Raw genomic sequence first — 12548 nt, 5'->3', positions numbered from 1 at the left:
TGCCTCGCTTACAAAGCACTTGCGAATAAGAGAAATAAAAGAAAAAAGGCAATCCAAGAAGCAAGAGCTCAAAAGAACACGGAATCTCTCTTTCACAAGTCACTAAGTGTTTGAGATGAATTTGGGACTTAGAGAGGCTTTGATCTTTTGAATTATGTCTAGGAGTGAATGCTAGAGCTCTTATATTGAATGTGATCTTCAGAAATCTTGGAGGCCAAAGGTTGTGGTGGTTGGGGGGTATTTATAGCCCTCAACCACCAAGGTAGCCGTTGGGGGGTTGCTGGCGATGGGCGCACCGGAGAGTTTGGTGCGCCACCGAACAGGTACTGTGCGCAGTCCGGTGCGCTGCCACGTCACCCAACCGTTAGGGTTTGGAGCGAAGTTGAGCATTGGAGCTTTGTCCTCTTGCTGCACCAGATAGTCCGGTGCCCTCTGACTTCGCGGCCCTGACTTCTGCCGTGGCACTGTTCACGTGGCAGGTACTTTTGCAGTCGACCATTGGCGCTGGATAGCATTGCTCGCTGACACACCGGACAGTCCGGTGGCACACCGGACAGTCTGGTGCGCCAGTCCACAACACATTCAAGTCCTTTTGCTCCTTTTAAATGGTGTCCCTAACTTGAATCTTTTATTGGTTTGTGTTGAACCTTATGCACCTGTAATACATGAATTCTAGACAAACTAGTTAGTCCATGTGTTTGTGTTGACGATCAACCACCAAAATTAATTATAGGAAATGGTTAACCCTATTTCCCTTTCAGTAGGGGTAAGCAGTCTACAGCCCCTACATGATATTGTACAAATATATTTCTTCTTTAAAAATGATCCTTTTTATTTATGACTACGAGGATATTATCCTCGTAAGATGCATAATGTGTTGAACACTGAATATGTGCAACTCGTGCAAAAATGTTCATAAATATCAATCACTTCCGGACTTCCTTAGGTATACACGTACATAGTTTCTTTCTTGATCTGTTTTCTGACTTGCCATGCAAAACTTATATTGCATCTAAAAGTTGTTCTGAATAGAATTCCACTAACCATGTGTATACTACGGCTAGCATGAATGATATACATTAGATTCGAGCATTTGGACCATGATCATAGTGAGACCTGAGTTGGAAACCACTGTATCATTTTGGTCTATTATTCTATCGCTTTTTGATTTGTAATTCTGAAGAGAAAGAAAAGTCTACAAAAGACAATGTGTCCTTATTTCATGGCACAACACACCCATTTCTTTGTTGGCAGTGTTCCACCTTTTTGTTCTATATGTTTGAGCGAACACAAAGTTGACTTCTCCCTTGTGGTTGGAATTGATGATGAGTGATTGTCAATGGGTAGCACTCTGGGGTAGTCAGTGGACTGACCAGAGTGTGAGATTATGCTTGTGCAACCATGTCGGTCGAATTGTGGTGTGCAGGTGTGGATCATAGGAACGGTGGTCGATGGCTAAGATGAAGGTCATGTGAGCTCGTGCTGATGGACCGGTAGCTGTGAAGGGCGAGTGATGGGTCTTGACTGACGGATCAGAGTAGCCATGTAATATCCCAAAAAAAGTTGCCAAAGGTTGATCTTCGGTGCGTGTATGTGGGAAAAAGGGTTGTGGGCCGTTGGATGCTAAGTCAGAGTCATCTGTGGCGTCGTTTCGTTTCTCTCGGAAAGAAACCCTAGTGGTGGCCCTTTCCCCCTTTTGCCCTTCTTGGCCGCCCCCTTTCTCCCCACACACACTTGGCCGCCCCTTCCCCTCTCCCATTGGTTGGCCGCCCTCTCCTCCCATGGAAGCCCCTCTCCACGGCTTCCTCCTCCCTCTAGATCTCCCCCCACGCAGCAAGGATCGAGAAGAGGAGGAGCACGTTGAATTGAAGAGGGAGAGAGGATCAAGGAGATGTTCTTCCCCATCTCTTCTTGAAGATTTTCTTGGGGAAAACCCTAGGTATGGATGAAATCCTTGTTCCTCCCTATAATTATGTACTTTTGGAGGTTGTGGATCATGGGGATTAAAGGATTAGATGTTGGATTAGATGTGGGGTTAGGTTTTGATCTCGAATTTAGTTTTCTGCGGAATGGCAGATTCGACAGTTTCTGTTCATGCCAGTTTTCCGTGGTCTTAGTGGCCTCAAAAAAATGAAAAGTCTATATATGAGTCGTAGATAATTTGTAGATCTTTCCGTGGCCACGAAGAACACCTCAATCGGACATCAGATCAGAAAGTTATTGCAGTTTGATTATAGCAGTTTTTCAGTCTCATAATTCTATGCAGAATCTGTTCTATTAAGATTTAGGCAATTTTATCAACAGAATTCAACCTTAGGTTTGTAAGAAAAGTTGTAGATAATTCATAAGCTTTCTAGATTGTTAAAAAGTGCATTCATATGAATTATTAAACGCCAGTTATGTTTGTTTTACTGTGGTTGTTCCTGTTTGCCTGACAAAAATGAGCGGGTCTGTTCACTGGTAGGTTTCATGAGGTAAATGGCCGAACTGGCTCTTCCAACTATGGAGACTTCTGTAGAGGGATAAAAGTTCTTACTGCCAGTAGAATTGCATGATTTTTGGTTGAGTGGTTTGTGAGATATCGAATTTTGAAGTTAACTACGCTGCTGTCTGAAACAAATTCAGTCAGTTATCTTGTCAGATGTTTTAGAACTTATAGATGACAGAAACTAATTATCCATTGAATACCAAAGTTGTAGGGTATTTTGTGTAGATACTCCTAGATTATTTGTTTGATATCACCACTGTTATAATTTTAAAGATGCAAAATTAACAAACAGCGCTGCTGCTGTATGGCTTGTGGTTCAGGGTGGGAGGCTTTCCACCAGGTTTTGGTTTCAAGTGTAGGAGCGATTTGTTGATTGTTGGCAAATGTTTGTGAAATATTTGTACTAAGTTTTATGCCCGCTAGCAGGTGGCTACACTCCAGATCATGCCTAGTACATTTCTCTTCGATGAAGGCAAGTGAATGTAGTGGTGGTTGCTTCCATTCTGACCTGTTATTTCTATTGCTTACACTCTAATATTCAGAAGTATTGGATTCTTTCATAATTGAACTCTATGGTGATGCTTTACTTGCTTGCATTATACTGATGTTCAATCATATATTGATGATGATTATGATTCGAGTATGACTCATGAGATTAATTCACACCCCTGAAGGTAAATGAAGTATTATTTGAGGTTGGTATTGTATCTGAAGGTAAAAGAAGTATTATTTGAGGTTAGTATTGTATCTGAAGGTAAATGAAGTATTATTTGAGGTTGTATTGTATGTGAAGGAAGTGAAGTATATTGATAAATGCAGCATGCCATATACATTGCATGATTCACTTGCATATGAAGTTGGGCCGTGACCTATGGTCCAACCGTATCGGTACAACTTAGCATCGTACGTTGCCCGAGGAGGGGTACGATGCAGCTTCATACCCTTAGAGGTATGAAGGCAGAGGACATATGCATTGCATTCATATGCATTCATTGAAGTGATATTTGCAGATGATGTGGTTTTATACCCTCAGAGGTATGAAGACAGAGTACCTACACTTTGCATTCCTATGCATACATTGAAGTGATATTTGCAGGTTTTGTTGATGGAGGGAAGTGTTATAGAACCTACTGTGGTTGTTCGAGAAAATGGGATGGTATTGGTTATATTGGGACTACTGAGTTCTATATCTACAAGTATTTCTGATCTTAATTGTGATCCTTTTAAAATGTTGATTAATTCAATTTGTGGTTTAGATATCTCGTCAAAACGATTCGCTTGCAGAGATGTTTCATCTCACTCTTGCATTACTCAATGCAGGTGCTCGTTGCTCATCCAGGGAAGTGGGAAGTAGCAGCACATCCACCTTCACTCTCATAATAACACTGCTTAGGCGCAGTCATGATTTAATTAGAAGCTTCTTGTCAAAGGATGTTTGTTTCTAACTAGTTGTGCGCACTGTTAATTTAGTTCATGTTGTTATGGTTGTCTTCCCATTGCTAGCAGATTATTAATGTCGATTATGTTTTCTTATCATGATATCTATTTATACTTTGTTGCTTCCCCGTTTATGCAATTTTCAAAGGAGATGCTGTCGAAATTTTATATACGAATGTTAGAGGTGTAGTTTAGTAGCATTCTGGGGTGTTTGTGGATCCCGAGGTGTTACAGTTGGTATCAAAGCTTAGGCTTTAGATTCTTGGCAATTTGAAGATAAATTTGACACACCTGCACATATATGAAGGGTATGGGTTCAAGTATCTTTGATATATATTAGTGACTTTGAAGTGCAGATGACAATAATCTCACCCCTCCCTATTCCTTTACGGTGATGTGGTAAGTTGTTTATGGCTTAATGCTTGATATAATTTATTTCTGAAATTTTGATATTGTTTTATTAATGCGGTTGATATCGCTAGTCATTTGTGAGATTAAAGTTGTTACTATGCTTGTGATATACAAGTATGCCTATGCTGTTTTCACCATGTTTTTCATGGTTGAGTATTATTACAATAATATTGTTATATATGCTTGATTGAGGATGTTTCTAAGAGGAGTGTGAATTGCATGTTTTGGGGTACAAGGTAATCGTCAATTTGAATTTAAGTTGTTGAGTGGTTGGTGGATAGCTCCAACTATCTTTGCAAAGAATGATTGTTTATGCCGAGAAACCAGTTCTGAAAGAAATGAATATTGGTACTTTTATATGGATTTTGGGGGAAGTCTTTACATAGCCAGAATGGCTTACATGTTTCTCTTCTATCGTGTGTTTTAGTAGCCACAAAGCCTAGATGTGGTTTAAAGTGGTTGCATGTTAGTCATGCTAATTGTAGAATAAAATCTTTGATTTTCTTGATCCATTGATTATGTATTAATACGTTGAGGATCTGATGGTTCTCTCCCCGATGCATGTTTGTGGAGCCATTGTTGGACCACTTATCTATTGGTTTGAATGAAGTCATTGCTTAGCCTAGAGTTGGTTGTGTGTGGTTAGTCACCTATTCCTAAATGATGTGGTTTTTACATCAGCTTGAGATGTTTGCCAAATGTGTGAAGGATTACGGGGTTAGTATTGACCCTTTAGGTCTGGTACTTTGAGTGCATCATATGATAGAATGAAATGTAAGTTTCTGAACTACAGTAGATGAAGACTTATATTATGTGTAGGTTAACCTTACTAGTTGGATATTTTTCTTAGTTGAGATGTTGAATGAAGTATAGTGACATGGGTTAAGCAAGTATTGTGTTGTTGTTGGGCTGTCAGTGCTCTATGTAGAGTTTTTGGCATTTCTTCGATGAATTGTGCCGCGCAAGATGTTATTGGCTTCTTGTCGGCTTTATTGCTCCATTAGTTCTGTATATGTTCTCCCTTTTGGTGGGGTGCAAAGTATGTTAGATTACATGATTATCTTTTCATTATGGCAACAACAAGGTTTAGGAAGATTAGGAGTTTTGTTTCAATAGAACTACTTGTTTCGTGGTGCTGTGAGGTGAGGTGTTTGATCTTCTTATACATTCACCTGGTGTGGATGTTTCACCATTGAATTAAAATGAATTGTAGAAGTTGGTAAAGGTTGTGCTTAGTGCGTATTACCCCTTCATAAAAGAGTGTCGTTTTAAGACATTGATGCTGATGTATGGCTGCATCCAAATTCGATGTTGTGAAATCGTAGTGTTGATTGCATCTATGACTTGGTTTGAGCTTCATTACATGTTGGTTCATGCTTGATGTCAGGTGGTGTAGTTTCCTTAGACAATTAGTCGAGGTAGGAGTTCTTGTGTTAATTAAGACCAATAATGGACCCATGTTTTGAATGGTGCTGCTATATGGGGTACCTTGGATGTTTTGTTGGAGTGGTCGAATTCGAGGACTAATTCTTTTTAAGGGGGTAGAGTGTAATATCCCAAAACAAGTTGCCAAAGGTTGATCTTCAGTGCATGGATGTGGGAAAAAGGGTTGTGGGCCGTTGGATCCTAAGTCAGAGTCATCTATGGCGTCGTTTCGTTTCTCCCGGAAAGAAACCCTAGTGGTGGCCCTTTCCCCCTTTTGCCCTTCTTGGCCGCCCCCATTTCTCCCCCACACACACTTGGCCGCCCCTTCCCCTCTCCCCTTGGCTGGCCGCCCTCTCCTCCCATGGAAGCCCCTCTCCACGTCCTCCTCCCTCTAGATCTCCCCCCACGCAGTAAGGATCAAGAAGAGGAGGAGCACGTTGAATTGAAGAGGGAGAGAGGATCAAGGAGATGTTCTTCCACATCTCTTCTTGAAAATTTTATTGGGGAAAACCCTAGGTATGGATGAAATCCTTGTTCCTTGCTGTAATTATGTGCTTTTGGAGGTTGTGGATCATGGGGATTAAAGGATTAGAGGTTGGATTAGCTGTGGGGTTAGGTTTTGATCTCGAATTACTTTTCTGCGGAATGGCAGATTCAACAATTTCTGTTCATGCCAGTTTTCCGTGGTCTTAGTGGCCTTAAAAAAAATGAAAAGTCTATATATGAGTCGTAGATAATTTGTAGATCCTTCCGTGGCCGTGAAGAACACCTCAATCGGACATCAGATCAGAAAGTTATTGCAGTTTGATTATAGCAGTTTTTCAGTCTCATAATTCTGTGCAGAATCTGTTCTCTTAAGATTTAGTCAATTTTATCAACAGAATTCAACCTTGGGTTTGTAAAAACTTTGTAGATAATTTCATAAGCTTTCCAGATTGTTAAAAAGTGCATTCATATGAATTATACTGATGCTCAATCAATATATTGATGATGATTATGATTCGAGTATGACTCATGAGATTAATACACACCCCTGAAGGTAAATGCAATATTATTTGAGGATGGTATTGTATCTGAAGGTAAATGAAGTATTATTTGAGGTTGGTATTGTATCTGAAGGTAAATGAAGTATTATTTGAGGTTGTATTGTATGTGAAGGAAGTGAAGTATATTGATAAATGCAGCATGCCATATACATTGCATGATTCACTTGCATCTGAAGTTGGGTCGTGACCTATGGTCCGACCGTATCAGTACAACTTAGCATCGTACGTTGCCCGAGGAGGGGTACGATGCGGCTTCATACCCTTAGAGGTATGAAGGCAGAGGACATATGCATTGCATTCATATGCATTCATTAAAGTGATATTTGCAGATGATGTGGTTTTATACCCTCAGAGGTATGAAGACAGAGTACCTACACTTTGCATTCCTATGCATACATTGAAGTGATATTTGCAGGTTTTGTTGACGCAGGGAAGTGTTATAGAACCTACTGTGGTTGTTCGAGGAAATGAGATAGTACTGGTTATATTAGGACTACTGAGTTCTATATCTACAAGTATTTCTGATCTTAATTGTGATCCTTTTAAAATGTTGATTAATGCAATTTGTGGTTTAGATATCTCGTCAAAACAATTCACTTGCTGAGATGTTTTATCTCACTCTTGCATTACTCAATGCAGGTGCTTGTTGCTCATCCAGGGAAGTGGGAAGTAGCAGCACATCCACCTTCACTCTCATAATAACGCTGCTTAGGTGCAGTCATAATTTAATTAGAAGCTTCTTGTCAAAGGATGTTTGTTTCTAACTAGTTGTGCGCACTGTTAATTTAGTTCATGCCATTATGGTTGTCTTCCCATTGCTAGCAAATTATTAATGTCGATTATGTTTTCTTATCATGATATCTATTTATACTTTGTTGCTTCCTCGTTTATGTAATTTTCAAAGGAGATGCTGTCGAAATTTTATATACGAATGTTAGAGGTGTAGTTTAGTAGCATTCTGGGGTGTTTGTGGATCCTAGGGTGTTACAAGCCAGGTGACCAACCGCGGTGGCTGACACCTGGGACACGCAATTGCGCGAGGACGTGGTGGAGTGGATCGTGTTGCCGGCGTGGTCGAGGACTGGAGAGACACGCGTCTGATCGTGGAGGACGTGCATGAGGTGCGGTGCTCACGGCAGGTTTGGTGGTTTGGGCCTGGAAACCACCCAACGCTACGGATGGTGGGTTTGCTGAGTTTGGGCCTCAAAACTCGGTGGTGGCGGTTCCAGAGGGAACCAGTGGTGGCACACGGTGTGATCGCGGAGGGTGCGTCAAGGCAAAGCAACTCCGTGTGAAGGACGTGGCCGTCGGATCGAAAACCTAGGACTTGGTCCATTTCGCCCCCGGTGGAGTGGATAGGCTCTATGTAAATAGGGGTAGTTTAGGAAGTGAGAATAACCCTATATAAATAGAGGGGAGGGCTGGTTAGTTCAGTATCTCTTGGCTACCATTTGTTTTGAGCACTCATTCTAGAGCTCCTATTTTTCTCTCTAGGTAGACACCAGTTGAGCCGAGGGTTTCGCAACGATTTTTCTCTTCGACTGTGTTCTTGATTTTCTAGTATAATTAGAGGAAGGGTCGCTGGTTTAGCCCACAGGGCTCTTTGGCTCAAATCTCAGTTTGTACCCTTGTTGGAATTTCTGAAGTTTTATAGTCTTGGTTTCTCATTTCCCCCGATCTTGTTGTTGGTGAAAATCCTTTGATTCCTTTGAGAGGATTTGATTTGGGGATTGATTGGTGGTGAGTTGCACTCTTCGGGCCACTGGATACACCTAGTTGTTGCAGATTTTGGTCACAATTTGAGAAAAACTCAGTTAGAACTTGTTTTAGAAAACCCCAACAAAGCCCCAATTTCTGGCTGTATTTTTTAAATCTGCGGGTGATTCACAAGTCCGATTAAGCTCAAAATTTGGGGAGATCTTGGAAACGTATTTGTTCATGTGTTGTAAAATTTCATCTCAATCGGAGTTCGTTTGGTTCAGTTTTGAATTCAAGAACAGAATTTTGTACTGCTGAAAACAAAACTTGTTGACGATACTGTATTGGACCGTTTTAGACTTTTTGGTGTCCGATTTGTGATCCGTTTATTTTTCTGGTCTCATGTGAGTATTAGGAATGTTTTGTAATCATGATATCACTCGTTCGCTAATGTGTTCATAATTTTAGCACTTGCTTCATCTCAATTGAAGTGAAGTGTTCATTTTCAGTGTTTGGAAGCAAAATCTGATTGACTCTCATTCACCCCCTCTGGTCGCCTTACTAGTCGTACAATTGGTATCAGAGCCGGTTAAGGATTTCTATTCCCTAATCGGTTCTAAATCCACGTAGGCGACATGGAACGAGGTGTTGGGAAACCTTTGTTCTTCGATGGGACCAATTACATGTACTGGAAGATTCGCATGTCTACGTATCTTCAGAGCATCAGTTACCGGGTTTGGGAAATTTGCCTCGATGCGAATTTCGATGCTACAAGTGTCCGGATCACTCCAATTCAAATGGAGTTCCATGATTCGAACAACAAAGCTCAAAACACTTCGTTCTCGTGTCTATCGCTTGGTGAGTTTGAGCGAGTTGGACATCTGACTATGGCTCATCAGATCTGGTCTACGCTCGAGAGATTCCATGAGGGCGACGATCATGTGAAGACCAGACTATTTGAGACATACAGGCGAGAGTACAAGAACTTCACACAGTTGGCTGGAGAGACCATTGATTGTATGTTCTCTAGGTTCCAGTCAATTGTGAACAAGATGCATGCCAACAAGGCACAGCTACCCTATAGTGATCATGAGAGAGCGCTGAAATTACTACATGATCTAGATCGAAGGGTTTGGGAGGTGAAGATCTCGGCGATCATCAAGTCGCCCAACTATGAGACTCTCACCGTGGACGAGCTCTTCAGCAAGCTCAAGTCCACATAGATTGACCACCAGACTCGGGCCAAGATTGAGAACCGTAGTGCACCCACCATGGCCCTAGTCTCTGGAGGTGGTTCTGCTTCTAACTCCTCACCTGCTATGTTTGCTCTATCTTCTTTGTTGTCTATTACAAAGGAGCAGGTGGAGAGCCTTGGGGATGAGGAGCTGACACTTGTGGCCAGCCGGTTCACGTGGTTCCACAACAACCGTATGAGCTAGCGGTATGGTGGGTCCAAGGACGGATGCTACAACTGTGGCGATCCCGACCACTTCGTTGCCAGCTGCCCCAAGAAGGGCAAATCAGAGTCTGACCCGCGCGACCATCACTCTGGTCGACGCAAGGGCAAGTACACCTCCGGCAAGTACAAGTCCAAGGGAGGATTCGACAAGGAGGCGCTCAAGAAGAAGTACCTTCAGAAGGCAAAGATCAAGGAGTGTGCCTTCCTCTCCTCCCTCAGCGACCTTGACCACGACTACGACGATGTTGTATATTCCTCGAGTGACGAGGAAACTGAGAGAAGGGTCGAGGACAAGCTGAACGGACTGTGCTTCATCGCCGACACCGCAGGAGGCTTCTGCACCATGGCACTTGGTGAGGATGCGGTCGGCACCGGTGACGACAAAGACATCGGCGATGACACTACTTCTGAGGTACTGCCTTCCGCCGATGATCTCGCTGCTGAGATAGAAGAGCTGAATGTTGCTTTGGATAGTCAGGATAAGTTGCTTAGGCAGGCTGCTCGTGGGAGGAGAGAGTTTAGATCCAAGTACGAGAGCACACTTAGAAAACTTGAGTCTGCTAGAGCTTTAGTTGTGGTGTCCGACGAGACTGAATGTGATGAGTGCGCTCTACACATGTCGAACATCACCACTTTGCAGACCTAGTACTCCACCTTGCTAGATGAGCACGACGAGTTGAGATCTAGGTCTATCCTGTTGGGTGCGTGTACCGTTTGTCCTGGCTTGCAGTCTGAGCTAGCAGAGAAAGACACTAGGATAGATTTGCTTGAGAAGGCTAGCTCAGTGCGTGTCCCTGCACCTACGCAGTGTGCACTTTGTGAGGGTTTGCAGTCTGCCCTTGAGTCCTGCAGACATGACAAGACAAGAATCGAGGAAGAAAACACATACCTTTGATCTGTCTTGAGTTGGGTGTCGTGCAGTGAGCCCTAGTTGGGCATGATGGTCAGTCAGTTCAAGAGGGGAACTGGCGGACTGGGGTTAGGCTTTCCTGCTAAGGATGGAAGTGTCGCTCGCTTTGGGAAGGTTGGTGAGTGAGTGGTTTGACACCTTCAAAGAAACCTTCACCCACTCCCAAGCTTATCAAAACCACCCCTGCTAAGCCTATCACCCCTGTGAAAGATGGTGTGATTGATGAACCTGTGAGAGCTCCTCCTCAGAAACAAGTGTGGCTTCCAAAACCTAACTATCTCAGGAACACACTTGACACCTTTCCCGACATCTCTAGCAATTCCCATCCTAGAGCCCCTCAACCATCCAAAAAGAAAGCCCCCTCCCACAAACAAAATCCACCCAAGAGAGAGGTGAGGTACCATTGTGCGTATTGTGAGAGGGATGGACATCTAGCTTCTTTTTTCTTTAGGAGGAAGAGAGATGAGCGGCGGTTTTCTGAGTCGAGCAGGAAGGACATAAATCGCCCCTCTCATGGTGTTCATGCTCAGCCTGTTTAGAGATATCCTGCGAGGCCTAGAGGTGTTTTGCCTCTTGCCACTAGGCCTCAGGCAGTGAGACCACGTGGTGGTCGTGGCCGACAGGATGCTGGTCGTGTGCCATATGGCCAAAGACCATGTGGCATAGGCTTTGGTTCATACTTCCCCAGCGGACCACAATTTCCTTCTTGTAGTGATCGCTTCCCTTCAGAACCAGAGATGTTTGGTGTTTTCCCTAACACTTTTCAGGGCAAATGCTGCAACACTATTATTCTTCACAGTTTACTTACCTCAGTGTTGTGCCATTTGCTCACCCCGTGTCTTACTGTTGATGCAGGACGGAGGCCTGGAGATATCGTAGCTCATGGATTCCGACTGTTCGCGTCACATGATCGGAAGCTCAAAATGGTTCTCCGGCCTCGACCCTGTGATTGGTAAGGAATACATCACATTCGAGGATAAGTCAAGAGGTAAGGTTGTTTCTCGTGGCACCATTCGGGTGAATGAGAGCTTTATTCTCAAGGATGTTGCTTTGGTTTTGAATCTGTATTTCAATCTGTTTTCAGTTTCGCAACTCCTTGAGGATGACTATGAAGTGCGCTTTAAAAAGGGCTTTTCTCGAGTTTTGGATGCCCGTGGGGATCTTATTTTCCAGATTTCCCCTTTTGGTCGAGTTTTCAGTGCTGATTTTTCACATTCTTCTGGCCCTTCTCGATGTTTGTTGGCAGGATCTTCCTCTTCTCTTTGGAAGTGGCATAGGAGGCTAGGTCACTTGAGCTTTGATCTTTTGTGTCGTTTGAGCTCACTTGACCTCATCTAAGGATTGCCCAAATTAAAATTTGAGAAAGATCTTGTCTGTCACCCTTGTCGTCATGGCAAAATGATAGCCGCTTACCATTCCCTGGTCACCAAGGTGATGACCTCACATCTTGGCGAATTGCTTCATATGGACACTGTTGGTCCAGCCAGGGTTTGCTCTTTTGGAGGGAAGTGGTATGTGCTTGTGGTTGTCGACGACTTCTCTCGCTACTCCACGGTGTTCTTTATGATGACGAAGGATGAGGCTTTTACTCATGCTCGAGATTTGATTCTTTGGTTGCAAAATGAGTTCCCTAAAAATGCCATGAGAGCTATACGCAGTGACAATGGCCCAGAA

Source organism: Zea mays, chromosome 8 (genome assembly GCF_902167145.1).
Source record: "Zea mays cultivar B73 chromosome 8, Zm-B73-REFERENCE-NAM-5.0, whole genome shotgun sequence".
NCBI classification, from domain to species: domain Eukaryota; kingdom Viridiplantae; phylum Streptophyta; class Magnoliopsida; order Poales; family Poaceae; genus Zea; species Zea mays.
The sequence above is the reverse complement of the archived record's forward strand: the minus strand, read 5'-3'. Positions refer to the sequence as shown.